Source organism: Dendrobates tinctorius, unplaced genomic scaffold (genome assembly GCF_039654945.1).
Source record: "Dendrobates tinctorius isolate UK_male_01 unplaced genomic scaffold, ASM3965494v1 ptg000314l, whole genome shotgun sequence".
NCBI classification, from domain to species: domain Eukaryota; kingdom Metazoa; phylum Chordata; class Amphibia; order Anura; family Dendrobatidae; genus Dendrobates; species Dendrobates tinctorius.
In genome coordinates, this window is record NW_027361981.1 from 2,836,868 (window position 1) to 2,855,835 (window position 18,968).

At 43.0% G+C, this 18,968-nt stretch overlaps 1 protein-coding gene across 10 annotated transcripts in view; it reads right to left on the reverse strand.

The window, feature by feature from the left end:
- APBB2 (amyloid beta precursor protein binding family B member 2) overlaps positions 1-18,968 on the reverse strand; it is a 432,059-nt gene that overhangs the window by 342,789 nt on the left and 70,302 nt on the right. For all 10 annotated transcript variants that reach the window (XR_012227058.1, XM_073561132.1, XM_073561128.1 and 7 more), the window contains one exon: positions 2,401-2,472. The gene's annotated coding sequence lies outside the window, so the exon portion shown is untranslated. The remainder of the gene's footprint in view (positions 1-2,400; positions 2,473-18,968) is intronic.

The following is an 18,968-nucleotide window of genomic DNA, read 5'->3' on the forward strand; positions in this document are numbered from 1 at the left end:
CATTGTTATTTACATAGCATGGATAAAAAAATCATTGTTACAGGAGGCTGGATTTCAATGTAAATCTACTTTGTTCCCATAAATATATAACGGTAGATGAGATTTAGCGCAGCAGGCGGCGAGTCAAGCTACCGTTTATCCTGCACTATAGGAGCTATGCTTTCCGATCTGCACAACCTTCCCTAAACATGACAAATATAAAATAGAAATCCATTAGAAGCACAAGTAAACAAAAACTAGATTGGCCATCTGTGCACTAACATAAAGCAGCCATTCTGCTCTTACACCCACTTTTTATAGACTTAAGAAGAACTGTTTTCAATCTTTATCCCATACATGATAAATTATCTTTGTAAAAGTCACCACGCAATGCTCCTCTACAATGAAAACCTACGTATTACGTTGTAACGTGGGATCTGCAGATCTATAAATTGCTGTTTATCACGGATGTAGGCAAAACTGTTTTTTTTGGTTCCCTTCTCTCTAAGGCTGTGTGATCGGTTATGGATGGGAACTGCCAAATCAACATTGCAAATGTTATAGAAGGAAACTAAACTGCAGATGGAATGAGAAATGATGTCAGAAATGGCAAAATGCAGATGATTAGGGTAGATAAGGACATGTTTATCAAGTAGTGTGTGCTACAAGGCAATGCTTGGCAGTTGACAAAGCCTCACGAGTGGGCACTACGTCTTCCAGCCAATCTGTCCTCCATTGCCTCCTAATTCCATCCACTTACAGAGAACCAACAACAATGATTTTACTAATGAAACCGGTTGTATGGCTGTACGGGTCTTACTAAGTCAAAGTCTTACAAAGTCAAAGTCTTACAAAGTCAAAGTCTTACAAAGTCAAAGTCTTACAAAGTCAAAGTCTTACAAAGTCAAAGTCTTACAAAGTCAAAGTCTTACAAAGTCAAAGTCTTACAAAGTCAAAGTCTTACAAAGTCAAAGTCTTACAAAGTCAAAGTCTTACAAAGTCAAAGTCTTACAAAGTTAAAGTCTTACAAAGTCAAAGTCTTACAAAGTCAAGAGTCTTACAAAGTCAAGAGTCTTACAAAGTCAAGAGTCTTACAAAGTCAAGAGTCTTACAAAGTCAAGAGTCTTACAAAGTCAAGAGTCTTACAAAGTCAAAAGTCTTACAAAGTCAAGAGTCTTACAAAGTCAAGAGTCTTACAAAGTCAAGAGTCTTACAAAGTCAAGAGTCTTACAAAGTCAAGAGTCTTACAAAGTCAAAAGTCTTACAAAGTCAAAAGTCTTACAAAGTCAAGAGTCTTACAAAGTCAAAAGTCTTACAAAGTCAAAAGTCTTACAAAGTCAAAAGTCTTACAAAGTCAAAAGTCTTACAAAGTCAAAAGTCTTACAAAGTCAGAAAAAATGATAGCGGTTTCGAAATGGAAGTCACATGCAAACTAGTGAATTTGGGGCATATACTTCTCGCTTGGATTAACAACCCAATTGGCCAAATAAAATCTTTTGGCCATTCCATTATTGCCATGACTCGTGCAGGCGCTTTACTTTCCTTAGTGTGATCAAATGCATTGGTATCCGAAAGTAACAGCAGTATGGGTGCATACATAACATTTCACCTGGTCTCACAGCTGGGTGGTGATATCAACCAGGGAGCGTGGTGGGAATAATGAATCGGGACAATGCACTTTTGAGTCTACTGGGCAGCCACCAATGATTTGTTTTAGGAAAAAGAAAAACAGCATGCTGATCTAAATCCCATTGAACACCTGTGGAGAGATCTTCAAATTGCTGTTGGGAGAAGGCGCCTTCAAATACGAGAGACCTAGAGCAAAAGAACAGTGGGCCAAAATTCCAGCTGAGAGGTGTTAGAAAATTGTTGATGGCTATAGAAAGCGATTGATTGCAGTTATTTATTCCAAAGGGTGTGCAACCAAATATTAACTTGAGCTTGTCAACAATTTTGTTTGGCCCATTTTTGGAGTTCTGCATAAAATTATGTCCATTTTGCCTCTTTCCTTTTTTTTTTTTTTTGTGTTGTTCCATTACACACAAAAAGAAACAAACACGTGTATAACAAAACATGGGTATTTGCAGTAATTTTCTGGGAAAAATACTTAATTTTCTAGAACAATTCCATGGATGCCAACACTTTCAGCATCTCTATATCTGAAGAAATGAAAACAGCTAAGCACAATGCTGCACTTTGCTTTATCAGTGCCATAGACTTAAAAAAAGGACAAGTGCCCCGCCTATCCATTCAAATCCTCCTGACCTTAGTCTTGTCTTATTTGGTGGGGAAACCCAGTGGTAGGACCCCCAACCAAGTGGTCAAATAATAACTTCCTTAGTCCACAATATTTTTTGAAGTTGACTAAAACCTGAAATTTTTCTTTAAAACCGAGTACAATAGTCAGAACCAACTACTCACCTTCTGACTGCTGTAATGCTGACTGCACAGATGTCAGGTTTAGCTCATGGCTGCCTCTACATGACTTGAATCCTGCAATGAAAAAGGAACACAGAATAGATATAGTGGGGCAAAAATATGACTGAAAGATGCCGTTAAAAAACATCTGAATGTTTACATTAAAAAGGAACCCATCACTCGATTCACGCTGCTGAAATCGCGGCAGTATACATCAAAGCCCGGTTCCCAATGGTGATTGACAGGTGTCTCCCCAAGCGAGAGACTTGTCAATCACCTCTAGCACATCGGGAAGAACCGGGTGGGTGCAGGGCCAGACTTTTCTCATCTCTCGTCCTCGGCCGGATCTGAGCTTTTCAGAGAGGGATATACCTGATTTATGGTACTATGGTTTGAGCCGCATGAATCAGGTGACAGCTTCCCTCTAATATATTCTCCTATGCAAATACAAACCGTATAACACACACAACGAATAGAAAAGCATCATATCTTTATCATGTAGTCAACCATGCATCATTCATATACAGTAATCTCTATTACATAAACATATATTCATATAAATCAATACCAATATTGTTCACTAAATGTCCCCAATAAGAGAACGTTTTTTTAAGATGACACTTGCCTCTTTCTAAAAAAACAGCGCCACCCTTGCTTATTGGCTATGTTTGGGTATTACACCCTCAAAAAATCCTGTCTTCATTATAGAAAGTGATTTACAGCTGTCCGCGAAGTTGTAAGGACTGACTCTCTGTATGAAGTTAATTCCTTAGATTTCTTATTATTCATTTCCTTCCTATGTTGGATAACAACTTTGTTGATTTCTGAAACAAATCACTAGTTTTACGCAGAATTTCATTTTTTTTCAACAGTGGCCATCCAATAATATATGCAGTCTTGTACTAGAATAACTAGCATTAAGGCCGGAGATCACGCGAAAAGTAATCATCAAATGAAGCAAACAAACAGTAAACGGCAGGGTCATGTTCTCCATCCCGCAGGTAATCATATAAATGACGGGAATTTCATTTGTTCTATGTCAGTCTCTAGAAAAATCTTCCGCACTTTCCAGTGAGGATGCTGATTAATTTCTGCAACCAAGGATGCCACGCTAAATGGCTCTTTACGCAGCCCTAATCAATGGTGGCAGCCTAGTCAAAAGGTCCACTATGAAATCACTAATCTAATTTCCAGCCAATGCAGCAATTTGTGAATAATGATTGCTATGTAAGACAGAAATTACATGTGACACAAGAAAAGACATTGATTACTACAAGTCAGGTAACCTCACAGTGTGAAAAAAGGAAAGGAGATCTACATCAATGAATGTTTATCATGTGGAAAAGCAAATAAGCGCATGGAAGCAATTTATGGCCACCACAAAAAAAAATTCTAAAAGAAAGCCATAACAAAATTGCTTTGTACTTAGAGTCCCATGGATCACTGCCACGAAATTAAGTCTCCATACATCATTGTGTCATGTCATTGAGTATCTGTATCCCCTCGGGAGATGCAGCTGGACATTTCAATTACCTAACCAGTAACCTACTCTACTGATGAGGGGCAAAAACCCTGAAACAGTGCTGGTTTGGCTAGTATGAGTTACTTTGCATATTTTTTCAGATGAACCATCACCTTGAGACTACACTCCCTGACAGAAGTTATGTCGCTTATCCATGTTATGTAAATAAAAGCTTATAACCGGACGTTAAATTCATCCATTGGTTGTATAAATTATTCTTTTGAAAGCTGAAACCCTCTGAAATGTGGTTTAGGTTAAGAAAATAAATTGGCATCAATGCAGACATATTGATCATTTAATGGACACAGAATGGTCAGATTTTGTCAAGACAAAAGTTTTGTCGCCTGGTCATATAATAATAATAATAATAATAATACCTTTTTTTTCTATAGCACCAACATATTCCGCAGCACTTTACATTTCAGTGGGGATTGCTCAGGTGAAGCAATTATCACCTGAGCAATACTAAGGAAATCCTGAAAACATGATCTGTTGGTTGGCCTTGAGGACTGGAGCTGGGAAACCTGATATAATGCACCCAATCCTAGTTTACATCCTCACCTGTGCTCAGTAAATGATCGGTTAATTAGTGGGTGTGCATAAAAAGAAACCCAGCACCCCAGACCTTCACTTGAGCTGCAAATTGAGCTCTGACAACATGCCAAAAATCCACCCTGTGACCAAAGCCTGGATTATCAAGAGGCTGAAGACCAGATCCACTGCAGAGGTGGCTGGCACCTTGTGTCTCAGCGTCAAGTACAAAGAATTAAAAAAAATATTCGAAGAGACTCGAGATGTGTTTGACAAGCCCAGGTCCGGCAGACCCCGCAAGACAACTGCTCAGGAGGAACATATGGTGGTTAGAAAATCCAACGCAAGCCCCTCTTCCACTGCAGCAGAGCTCCAACAGGCCTGGTCACCTCAAGTCCCCGTGTCAACTAGAACAGTTTGTAGATTCTGTCTCGAAATGGCCTCCATGGTCGAATCAGTGCCCAGAAGCCAGCACTAAACAAAAGGCAAATAAAAAACCGTGTGGCATTTGCAAAGTCCCACAGCCTGCTAAACAGATGGACACTGGAAAAGTGGCAGAAGGTGGATTTCTCTGATGAATCTTCAATAGAATTACACCACAGCTGCGGCAAATACTGCAGGAGACCTACTGGAGCCCGTATGGATCCAAAATACACCCAGAAAACAGTTAAATTTGGTGGTGGAAAGATCATGGTCTGGTGTTACATTCATTATGGGGGTGTGTAAAACTTTTGCAAGGTGGAAGGCAATATCAATAGCCTAAAATATCAAGAAGTATTAGCTACCTCTTATATTCCAAATCATAAAAGGGTTCAAATTCTGCAGCAGGATGGTGCTCCATTTCATACATCCATCTCTACAACAAAGTTCCTCCAGGCAAAAAAAGATTAAGGTGCTCAAGGACTGGCCAGCCCAGTCACCAGACATGAACATCATTGAGCATGTTTGGGGTAGGATGAAAGAGGAAGATTGGAAGACAAAACCAAAGAATCTAGATGAACTCGGGGAGGTACGTAAGACTGCATTTCTTTGCTATTCCTGATGACCTCATTAATACATTGCATGAATCATTGTTGAACCGCATGGATGCAGTCCTTCAACCTCATAGAAGTCACACAAAATATTAAATATGACCTTAATAGCACCACAACTTCATTCACCAATGTTATGCAACATATATTTGTATTTTAAGTTAATTATTTGTTTGAATATCACATTACTTTCTGTGGCCGACAAAACGTTTGTCTTGCCAAAATCTGACCACTCTGTGTCCATTAAATGATCAATATTTCTGCATTGATGCCAATTTATTTTCTTAACCTAAACCACATTTCGGAGGGTTTCAGCTTTCAAAAGAAAAATTTATTCCACCAATGGATGAATTTAACATCAGGTTATAAGCTTTTATTTAGATAACATGGATAAGCAACATAACTTCTGTCAGGGAGTGTAGGGTGACATGAATGTAGATTCTCTCCACCAACAGAACCACATCGATTTACCGTAGGCAATGACATCCAATCAAACTCTGAGTTGCACAGGGTACAACTACAGTTGGAACCATCCCATAACTCCATATAAAAGAAAATCCAAGCTACTGCGTGTGGTAACCAAATAATGATATAACAGAATTAAAAATAGATATATTAATATCACAATAATAAAATATATATACATACATACATACATATACACACAGGGTGGGCCATTTATAAGGTTAGACCTGGGTGGGCCTTTTATATGGATACATCTAAATTTAATGGGCACGGTTGGTGATATCAACTTCCTGTTAGTGGCATATTAGTATATGGGAGGGGGAAAACTTTTCAAGATGGGTGGTGACCATGGTGGCCATTTTGAAGTCAGCCCACCCAGGTGAATCCATTTAAATGGCCCACCCTGGGTACATATTATATATATATATATATATATATACACATACACATATACATACACTGTATATACAGCTCTGACAAAAGTTAAGAGACCACTGCACAGTTTTATAAAAATCAGCTTCTCTACATGTCTGACAGCCAATCCATTCCAGTGCCAGTTGAATTCCAACCAGAGGACACCTCATTCCACTTATTGTGCTGCTGATTAGGTGATCAACTGATCCAAATCTTGTTTAACGAATGAAAGTATAAAAAAAACCTGATGTGGTGTTCATAATCCTCTTGCAATACGACAAGCTGGATGGCAAAACAAGTGCTAGTAATATCCCAAAAGTGAATGAAAAAATAACTTTTAACCATGCCAAAAGAGTTGAAAAGAAACGTCTTGAGTCAGGAAAAGTAGGGTTCAATTCTGGCTTTTCTAGCAGAGGGATACAGTGAGCATCATGTTGTCTCCATCCTTAAAATTTCTAAGATGGCAGTCCATTACAACGAGGTCAAGCAGCAGACATTGGGGACAACGAAGCTACAGACCGGCAGAGGGCGAAAACGACTCTCCACTGACCAGGATGACCATCATCTTATTCGAATGACACTCAGCAACAGCAGGATGACATCAAGTGACCTACAAAAGGAATGGAAAATGGCAGCTGGGGTGAAGTGCACGACAAGAACAGTTCGTAACAGGCTCCTGGAGGCAGGGCTCAAGTCATGCAAACCTAGAAAAAAGCCTTTCATCAATGAGAAGCAAAGGAGATCCAGGCTGAAGTTTGCCAAAGACCACAAAGATTGGGCCATAGGGGACTTGAGTAAGGTAATCTTCTCTGATGAGTCTAATTTTCAGCTTTGCCCAACACCTAGTCGCCTAATGGTTAGACGGAGATTTGGAGAGGCACACAAGCCAGAGTGTCTTGCACCCACTGTGAAATTTGGTGGAGGATCGGTGAAGAACTGGGGATGCTCCAGCAAGGCTGGAATTGGGCAGGTTAATCTTTGCAAAGGACGTATGAAAGAAGCCGCATATAACGTTATCGTGGAAAAACGGTTGATTCCTTCTGCTCAGGTAACGTTCCCCATCTCTGAGGACTGTTTTTTTCCAGCAGGACAAGGCGTCATGCCACACAGCTAGGTCAATCAATGTGTGGATGAAGGACTACCACATCAAATCCCTGTCATGGCCAGCCCAGTCTCCAGACCTGAACCCCATTGATAACCTCTGGAATGTAATCAAGAGGAAGATGGATAGTCACAAGCCATCAAACAAAGAAGAACTTTTTGTACCAGGAATGGCATAAGGTCAGCAGTGTGAAAGACTGGTGGAAAGCATGCCAAGACGCATGAAAGCTGTGATTAAAAATCATGGTTATTCCACAAAATATTGATTTCTGAACTCTTCCCGAGTTAAACCATTAGTATTGTAGTGTCTAAATTATTATGAACTTGTTTTCTTAGCATTATTTGAGGTCTGCAAGCACCGGGTTTTTTGTTATTTTGACCATTTCTCGTTTCCTGAAAATATAAAATTTACATTTTACTCAAAAATCAAGACAAACTGAAACTTTTTAAGTGGTCTCTTAATTTTTGCCAGAGTGTGTGTGTGTGTGTGTGTGTGTGTGTGTGTGTGTGTGTGTGTGTGTGTGTGTGTGTGTGTGTGTGTGTGTGTATATATATATATTCATTATCTCCCCTTAATGACCCCAGCTTTTTTCGGTTTTTCGTTTTTCGGACCCCTTCTTCCCAGAGCCATATTTTTTTATTTTTCTTTCAACATGGCCATGTGAGGGGTTATTTTTTTGCAGGATGAGTTATACTTTTGAAAGACATCATTGGTTTTAGCATGTCATGTATTCGAAAATGGGAAAAAAAATTCCAAGTGCAGTGAAACTGCAAAAAATGTGCAATCTCACACGTTTTTTGCTTGGCTTTTTTGCTAGGTTCACTAAATGCTAAAACTGACCTGCCACTATGATTCTCCAGGTCATTACGAGTTCATAGACATCAAACTATGTGGTGAAAAAAATTCCAAACTTTTGTTAAAAACAAAATTGTGCCATTTTCCGATACCCGTAGCGTCTCCATTTTTCATGCTCTCAAGTTGGGTGAGGGCTTATTTTTTGCGCGCCGAGCTGACGTGTTTAATGATACCATTTATGTGCAGATACGATCTTTTATTCGCCCATTATTGTATTTTAATGCAATGTTGCGACGACCAAAAAACACTAATTCTGGTGTTTTGATTTTTTCCCACTACGTCATTTAGTGATCAGGTTAATCCTTTTTTTTTTTATTGATAGTTTGGGCAATTCTGAATGCAGTGATAACTAATGTGTATGTGTGACTTTTTTTTATTATTCTATTTTGAAAGGGGGCGATTTAAACTTATATTTTTTTTTCATATTTTTAAAAACATTTCAATTTTGGTATGCTTCAATAGACTCCATGTGAGGCTAGTAGCTGCCACAACTTGATCGCCTCTGCTATGTACAGGCGTTGATTAGATCGCCTATATGTAGCAGAATTACAGCATTGCTATGAGCGCCAACCACAGGGTGGCGCTCATAGCAATCTGGCATCCACAACCATAGAGGTCTCAAGGAGACCTCTGGTTGTTATGCAAATGCATCGCTGACCCCCGATCACGTGACGGGTCAGGGATGAGCGTATTTTCGGCCCGTCGGCCGGAAGGGCTCGTTAAATGCCGCTGTCAGCGTTTGACAGCGGCATTTAACTAGTTAGTAGGCGCAGGTGGATCGCTATTCCACCTCCGCCTATTGCGGGCATATGTTAGCTGTTCAAAACAGCTGATATGTCCCGGCTTTGATGCGGGCTCACCGACGGAGCCCTCCTCAAACCGGGGGATCTGAACTCGGACATACTATTCCGTCCTTATTCCAGAGAAATTCACATTTTTCTTTATATGTAAATGGAATGTTAAGATCTATTGGACGGGCATCGATCTCCCTGAGGATCTGTCCCCAGAGATTATTTTATAAAAGAGGGTGTTACTAGTGTGAGACATGTAATGACTGACAGTCTGCTCTCCTGATCTACATGTCTAACACTGGTAAATGAAAGGAGATGTCCCCTTTCATTTAAAATAAGCTCTGGAGGCAGATTCTCAAAAGAGATCAGTGTCCGGCCCATAGATCTTCACAAATCAATTACTTATTATGAAAATGTGTGGATTTCTCAAGAATAAAATATCGAATTGCAGATGTCAACGTATCATTTCATTCCACCTGCTATGACCTACATGCCCATATAGACGGCTTAAGGAATTTGATCCTTCTGACAGATTTCCTTTAAGAAGGCATTGCAATCTTGTAGCCGAGCTGGGTTTACAGTTTACAGATTGGGATTTTTATTTTCACTTCGCACACGCGCCAAAGGAGCTCCCACTGCACATGCACTTATAACCATGCATATATGGGAACAGGTTGATCTTGTGGCAAAACCTTAAACAGTATGCCTCGTTTCATTTTATGGTAAATCATAGTCTGCTTTGTTAAACCAAAGGGGGGGAATACTATTTGTTACAGGACTCAATGGCCGATGTATTCCACTCTGTACGCATAGAAAAAAAATGCGAACAGAACCTAAGTTGTCCAATTTCATTGAAAATGGTGGGTATAGCTGTACAGAAGAGATCGGCCTAATTGGGAGACTTGTCCCTGCTTACAGTATAATCTCCTGATAGGTTGGGTAGTAAATCACAGATTCCATGAGTGAATGGAAACAAATGACAGATGAATATACTAATCGCCTTAGAATTCTATACTTATATTGTAGAGTAACTACTATGGTCTTGGAGATTTCAGCTTATATCCACATTACACATTAAATTCTTGCATGCCATCACCGAATCGATTTGTTTGGAGAAAAGGATCATTAACTTATAAAAGATCACACGTCTGATTAACAGAACCATAGCAAAGAGAAATATCTTGGCTATTTAGTAAACCACATGTTCTGTACAGCATATCACATAATAAAGCCATTCATAGCAAAGAGCAAGGCCTGATAATAAACCTGGATGGGGGAAATTAGCGATGTCTTGGCATTACCATGAAGGCTTTATCAAACATCTTCCAGTTTTAATAAGGACTGATTCCACCACATACCGTGTAAAGCGCATTGTTTTCTAGGCTTGGTGTAGAGATTGTAAAATGATTAGCGCTTTTGACCATCACGTGTGAGTTATAGAGAGCAGTGCAGGACAACGGAGACGATGCATTATGCATGATGCACCATAAGGACATTGTGGTTGGAATATTTGTAAGGTAAATTCACTAGCTCTCATATTTCTTGGAGTTCTTGAAGGTTTTTGAAGGAGTGCCCAGGATAGCTGAAAGGACTTCAATGGATTCATCAATGGGACTCTTGAACAAAAACCAAAAAGCTATTACCTTGCCATCCCAGTACTACACTGTGGTGGCACGGTAGGGAAACCAAAGGAAAAGTCTTATGTAAAATTTGACAAAAATTCTCAAAGTAGGCAACAACTTGTAAAAAAAAGTTGCACTATGCTCATCAGGTAGTTAATTTTAATTATCATTTAAAACAGAAAATATCACAAATTGTATGAGAAATGTGCACCTGCACATTTGGAAACTTAAAGGGAATCTGTCACCTCATTTTTCCGATATGAGATGCGGCCACCGCCATCAGGGCTTATCTACAGCATTCTGTAATGCTGTAGATAAGCCCCTGATGTAACCTGAAAGCTAAGAAAAACGAGTTAAATTATACTCACCCAGGGGCCCGGTCCGGTCCGATGGGTGTCGTGGTCCGGTCCGGCGCCTCCCCTCAGGTGAGTATAATCTAACTGTAGATAAGCCCCTGATGGCGGTGGCCGCATCGCATATAGGAAAAATGAGGTGACAGATTCCCTTTAAGGACAATCCAAAATGCACCAGATTTATTAAAATGTATATGCGTTTTTAAAAATTTAGTGCAATTAATCTTTTTTAGACTTAGATTGCTGCATGTCCGCCCTGATGGATACTGATGAGCTGCAGCACATGGGTTTAAGTTGTTGTCCCTGATTTATCAGATTAAACAAGCACTTCAATAATTTTTGATTTGGTAAACCCGTCTAAATACCTGTGCTGTGTAATGTAAGGCTGCGTTCACACGACCAGGAAGTAGTGCATGTTTGCTGCTTCCATAGCGCTGCCGTCTACTGAACGCAGGTGATTCCGCATGTGTTCACTGAACCATGCGGATTTATTGCATCCAATACGCTCTATGGATTAAATTTATTATGTTGCGGAGACGCGCGTCTTGATAGACATGTCAGTCTCTGTGAGTGTTCTGCCGGCACACATACACACATAGTGGACATGGGATGTCTAGAACTCTCATCCAATGTGCTGTAACATCCGGCCGCTGCGGGTTTGATGCTGCATAAATACACAAAACCTCAGATTGTAAGCTTGCGAGCAGGGCCCTCACTCCTCTTGGTATCTGTTGATCTGTGTGTTTATTGTTATTCTGTAATGTCTATTGTCTGTACAAGTCCCTTAGATGTAAAGCGCTGCGGAAAATGTTGGGGCTATAGAAATAAAATTATTATTATTATTGTGCCTTTTTTTTATTCTTTGAGGAAATTTATGAATAGGCTGAGAACTGTAATACCATCCCCCATTTAATGTAGTGTATCCCTAAACACTCAGACATTGTATAGTCAGTGCTGCCATTATCTGCCTGCTTGGGAACACAGCCTATTACCAGTAAATCTCAAGTGCCAATTTAGGGGGCTTTCACATTGCATTCTGTGTCCCCATTAGGGCATAAGTCCAAATTCCCCCTCAAAACGGAGTCCGGATGCATACGTCTACGGGGTCATTGACTGTAAGGATGACGGCAGAGCGAACGTGCTCCCTACCATGCATCATTTTCTGGAGCGTACACCTACTGGAGGAGGATGCTCAGACGTCGTAGACTGCATCTGAGTGTCAACCTCCTGTAGGGGTACACGCCCAAAAAAAGTGCAGTTACAGTCTATGGCCCAGTCAGCTCATGAGTCCGGACCCTGCGGGGATGCCCTGATCGGGACACAGAACGCAATATGAAAGCACCCTTATTCATACATTTCCAAAAGAAATAAAAGCACCAGACACAGTTATGTGAAAAGATTTTCCAAAACTGAAATTTCAGGGGGAATCCAACTATTTGCTAAAACAGACATGTCGATAGAAATGACAGCTCTTTTTTAGTTACGGTATGTGTCACTTTATAACATTTGTATCCGTCTGCATGGATCTTACAGGTATGATTAATAATTAACTGGTGAACACTGATCTGGTAATTGGTAAAGCATTACATCCCTAATCTATTGCTCTTCAATCTCCCTTGATGTACAGAGAACGAATCACATTAGAAAGGTGAGGAAATCTAATTTGGTTAGAATGACATCAATGGCCCTTTGTGTGTTCCACCAAGTCACACAGGTAGTGACTGTCGGAGCAAGGACACGACCTACTGGCGGAAATCTAGCAGACTTCATAGTGATATCACTTAGCAGTACGTCATGCTTCCGTGGTTCCAGGTGGGCTCACTTTTTTTTAATTTCGGAATATCACAACCACACTATGATTGATGGTCACTACATTCTGTTTTACTCTTCACAGTTGCCACATTGCTGTAAAACTGTTTTCATATGGCTGATCCACAAAATAGTTAATGGTTTCAAAAGAGATTCTGTCCGTCATTTTAACCACAAAAAACTGCTGATTGCCCAGGATTGGTGATGTGTAAGGCTGTTCAAACATACGTAGGTGGAAATCATACTAAGACGGAAGTCATACATGGTAAGGCTAAATGCGTTTCTTGTGTCAGAAACAAGTCAGTTTCTTAACGCTCTTCCAAGGATCCTCTCGTTTTTAATGGAATTCGATGGACGTGCTGCATTCCTCCTTCCTTCTTCGTATGTTGCTGTGCTTCACCAGCAGTATATAGCACCCATCGGTATCAAGCTTCTCAGTAATTCACATGACCAGCAAGCGTGGTGAGCCCCCATCCTGCTTCCCATTGGAAATCATACTAGGTCGCGTCATAATGCCGAAAGTCTGCTGAGTATTAACCTTGTAGTGAATTACTGTGGGATTTTTTAACGGAATGCTCCTCAACCCTTAACCAATATTTTGGACTGACAACCATTTTCGGAGATCACTAGAACTGTCACCCAAGAACAGCAAAGAGGAGTCGGACAATGTTCAGAGCAGTGAGCCAGGGACATTTCACATAAGAAGGAACTCCCGGCAGACACGTTGCATCGCTGTGCTAAGAAGATGAGAGCTTAATTTACTACATCAAATTTCAAACATCCACAGGGCTTCACCACCACGCTGAAATAAAATGCTAACGGTTGATGATGTCAAACAGTCACCACCATTTAACTATCCACGGAAAGCAAGTTCCAAATAAGCCAAGTCAGGTTCAATCCAGATCTAACCACAGTCATCATATAGATTCAATTCAACTACTGTGCCACGGATCGAATACTGGCTACTCATTCATACTGGTCTAGAAATAGTTATCCATCTGACGTATATAATACAGAACTCCCAAATACCAAATAAAATTGATTATACTCACAAAATATGACTTAAAAGGCGCTCCTAATAAAAACATTAATATGTAGCTATCTCAAATGGATGTTTTTCTTAGTGTTTTTATTACAACTTTTGTTAGCATTAGCAATAATCCACTTTATTTTCTTTCTGCTGGTTTTACACTATATACTTTATCATCAGACAGGTAACAGTTTTCCAGGCCGGCATAGAACAGTAACCAATATTTGATCGGGGCAGGGTCGTTGAATTGCATCTATATGCTGGCTTTGGTTGCGTATGGATAGAACAATAGTAGAACCTGACTTCTCTTACTTGGAACTTGCAGTGCAGACTTTTATTCTTTGTTGCATGGACTCGGGATTTAGGGCTCTATCCCATTCAGTTGTAGAAGCTCCACTAAAGCCAATGGACTGATGCGGCGCCACACTTATCGGTGTTCCTTTTTCTGCATAGCCATTTCTATAGTTGCACCGATCTCTGGATAAACAACATATCCGACTCCTTTTCTGTTTATATTAATATTCAACTAGATTCCCAATACTAACTTTGAAGGGGTTGTCTCATCTTCACCAGAAGTGCACATCTCCCCAGGTTTCCTACTCTCTGGGGGCAGTGTGCTCCTTTCTGATTGACAGTTGGAGCTGAGGAACAGTCTTGACACTCCCCCGAACTGTGCGCTCCCCAATGCAGCTAGCAGAGCTTTGCCTCTGCAGAACTGGAGTGGCGCAATATTACCGAAGCTGGTTGGATCAGGAGTGAGCTCGAGCAGTCCAGCCAACTTCAGATCAGTGCTTACAAGCTCCATAGAAAAAAAAAGCTTGTAAGCACTGATCATATTCGGTCACCACTGCTAGACTGTAAAGCTGACTGGTTCTCTAGGCATTGAGCAGTAAACAGTAAAATTAAAAAAAATCCTTTTAATCCTGAGAATGGAGATGAGGAAAGTAGATCGTTTTCACATCACTTTGTAATTTATAGCCATTAATGAACATGAAAATAGCTATTTAAGATCTGTCCAGCAAGGTCCCAGTAGAAAATGTTTATAAATCTTGAGGATGATCCTAAGAAGCAACCACAGTCATGAGAGACGCACACAAGCTTTGGCACAGCTTTTTTGACAATCTCTTCCCGTCATAGTGCATCATCTAACAAGTCACTCACTGTAACCCTATAATAGGAATATTTATGGTTATTTTAATGGCTCCTTTAACTATGACATTTGATGTTCTCCACGAAAGCATTTGTACTAATCCTTTTGGATACTTAAGCTTCTTAAACTTCAAACTCTGCAAGTGCCCTATAGCTTGGCTTGTCCTATATCTCATTAGTGCAGCGAGAATCCTTACATTCACAAGGGTTTAGGTTTATGTTTATTTAGGAGTGCTAAGCTTTAAGGCCGTTACGGCCTATTAACTTAATAAATGAAGGGTCTTATTCTTAGAAGTACTTGGCAGCATGCTGATTTTTCTCGTTACATAGTAAATGAGTCTTGTTTTGCCACAAACACAGCTCTTTTGAAGAAATTCAAAGCCAGCATGCTAGAAAAAGAAAGAGTGCACATGTCTGCAATAAGCAAGAAGAGCTATGTACAGGCTGATAATAAATGAGGAGATTAGAGCATGTTCACACAGCAGGCTTCACGGGATGGCCATAATTGACCAAAGCGATATCAGCTCCATCCACACCTAACCATTTCAGTGATGGATCTGTAACGTGTATGTTAAAGAATTTGTATTTGAACCTTTAAGCTTTAAGTAATGCCTAAAATTAGGGCGCCTAATGCTCAATGTTACTATTCATAGATAATGAATCTATGGCTTTTGCTGCAGTTTGTGCTAATACCCATAATGGGGGCTCTGGTTGCCACTACTGTGAGGGGGGAGGGAGCTGGATGTGGCTCGCGACCCTCTCTCAGAGCTGAATGTGTCTCTCTAGGTCAGAAATGTTGGGCACCACTGCTGTAAACTATGGGATCTTTGTTTTGAATTCCTCAAATAAAGCATTGTTCCCCAGCTCCAGTCATCAAGAGCCTCCAACAGATCATTGACGCGCCCCAGGGGCCGTGGGTTACTTGGTACCAGGCTGGTCGTCTTAAAGGGATGTGTCACAGTGGCAGCGACCCAGTCCGTGGCCCCAGGCGGTCATGTAAAATGGCAGTATTGATTAGGAATAGAGTTTGTATGAAGAGATTCGTGACACCACCTGTGGTGTTCTGGTCAGGGAGGACCAGCGCTGCTGTGTTGCTTCTCTGGGACAGATGGTATATAATGCAGCAGAGTTGTTAAAGCGCTCCACAGGTAGAGCTGTAGTCCCAGGGCAGTAAAGATGAGCTTGTTGATGGTGAGGTAGTGTGGATAGGAAGATGTAACAGAGCTGGGTGAAAGGCGCAGAAAAGGAGACAAATGACTCAGTTGAATGCAGTTCCACTGGGCTTTACTCACAATTCTGTTCGCGATACAGATGCCCGCTTCAGTGCTGTGTTCTCCAGGTGAGAGGTCCAGACAACTTCCAGATAAGATGAAGTACACCCTTCCAACCTTCCCTGTCAGTATGTACCTTTCTTGGCCGTCTCCACACAATGCTGCTTTCCATTTTCCTTCCTTTCCAGCACTTCACAGTTATTGTCCCAGGCCAGCAGCTGCGAATCCTGTCAGATAACGCCTCACCGTTTCTGTGATCCTATATAGCTGCCTTTCCGGTCGGACTAACTGTGGTAGGGGCGATGGTCCATAAAGTAACCAAAGCTATCGGCTTGCTAGTAGCACCCTGAGGTATGCTGTCTAGGCTAGGGGTCATGACCCTTTGCGACAAGTTTCTTCCTCCACCTGACCTGTAGTCGGTGTGGATAAGGGACCCATGGGGAATATGCTCCAGCCGTGTCCCAGAAGAACCTTCTTTCCCTTGGGGAGCTTTCTTTGTAATCCAATCCGTCCAGCAGCCTCTAATCTGTAAAGCTGCTGCAGACATGTCCTTCTCCTCCCCTCCCTCAGAGGGAATTTCTAACCTTACTTCCTATCCTGTTCCCACTCTCCATCTACGCTCCGCCAACCTCCCAGCACTCTTACTGTTCCAAGCAGGGGCCATAAAGGGTGCTCTGCTACACTACTTGTGTGTGTGGAATGTAATGATGGTCAGGTGTCTCCACCTTACCTGGTTGTGGGATACCACACCTCTGGGTGAGGTGCAATACCTCTGTGGCGACTGGACCCTCAGGGGCGCCACATTATATTTTCACGATTTACTTAGTATTGCCCAAATGACAGCTCCATCACCTGGGCAATGCTAAGAAAATCATGAAAACATGATCTGTTGGAGGCTCTTGAGGACTGGAGTTGGGAAACACTGAATTAGAGGAATGAGTAAAGTGGATTATGATAATTTTCAGAAAAATAATTTGAAAAGTCTATCTTTAGAACAGATTTTTTCATCATGTGATGGGTTGGGGTCAGGCCCGGATTCGCAATATAACCAACCGGGCATTTTCCCGCTGGGCCGCTATCATGTGGGCCGCGGGCGGCAGCACCTGATCATCTGGCCGCTTGCCAGCTGCTGCGGCCACTGTTGCTCCTGCCGCTGGCCCTCTGCGGCATGGCGGTGATAGTTTCAAGTTCCTCCCGCACTGCAGGGAGATAAGCCACCACGCTCCCCCACACCCCCACACCCCATCCTCGCCTTAGCATGAGACCCCCCCCCCCGCAGCCACTCACAGCGTCGCACTCGCTTGCCTGCTCGCAGGACCTGTGATGAGGTCACAGGAGGGGAGGAGTCAAGGGGTCACATGATCAGGAGCCTTTGTCCAGACCCCCGATCATGTCACCCCTGACTCCGCCCCTCCTGTGACCTCATCACAGGTCCTGTGCGCTCAGCCTTGCCTCTACCGTCTGCAAGACTCTGCTTTGCTGTTGTCATGGTGCTGGTTGAGGTAAGTATGTGTGGGGTCAGGATTTACAGTGTGGATGTAGCAGAGCTGTGTGTGTATGAGATGTACGGAGCAGAGCCGCGTGTGTACGAGGTGTACGGAGCGGGGCCGTGTGTACGAAGAGGAGCCGTGTGTACGAGGTGTACGGAGCGGAGCCGCGTGTGTACGAGGTGTACGGAGCGGAGCCGCGTGTGTACGAGGTGTACGGAGCGGAGCCGCGTGTGTACGAGGTGTACGGAGCGGAGCCGCGTGTGTACGAGGTGTACGGAGCGGAGCCACGTGTGTACGAGGTGTACGGAGCGGAGCCGCGTGTGTACGAGGTGTACGGAGAGGAGCCGCGTGTACGAGGTGTAAGGAGCGGAGCCGCGTGTACGAGGTGTACGGAGCGGAGCCGCGTGTACGAGGTGTACGGAGCGGAGCCGCGTGTACGAGGTGTACGGAGCGGAGCCGCGTGTACGAGGTGTACCGAGCGGAGCCGCGTGTACGAGGTGTACCGAGCGGAGCCGCGTGTACGAGGTGTACCGAGCGGAGCCGCGTGTACGAGGTGTACCGAGCGGAGCCGCGTGTACGAGGTGTACCGAGCGGAGCCGCGTGTACGAGGTGTACCGAGCGGAGCCGCGTGTACGAGGTGTACCGAGCGGAGCCGCGTGTACGAGGTGTACCGAGCGGAGCCGCGTGTACGAGGTGTACCGAGCGGAGCCGCGTGTACGAGGTGTACCGAGCGGAGCCGCGTGTACGAGGTGTACCGAGCGGAGCCGCGTGTACGAGGTGTACCGAGCGGAGCCGCGTGTACGAGGTGTGCCGAGCGGAGCCGCGTGTACGAGGTGTACCGAGCGGAGCCGCGTGTACGAGGTGTACGGAGAGGAACCGCGTGTACGAGGTGTACGGAGAGGAGCCGCGTGTACGAGGTGTACGGAGCGGAGCCGCGTGTACGAGGTGTACGGAGCCGCGTGTACGGAGCGGAGCAGTGTGTACGAGGTGTACGGAGCGGAGCCGTGTGTACGAGGTGTACGGAGCGGAGCCGTGTGTACGAGGTGTACGGAGCGGAGCCGTGTGTACGAGGTGTACGGAGCGGAGCCGTGTGTACGAGGTGTACGGAGCGGAGCCGTGTGTACGAGGTGTACGGA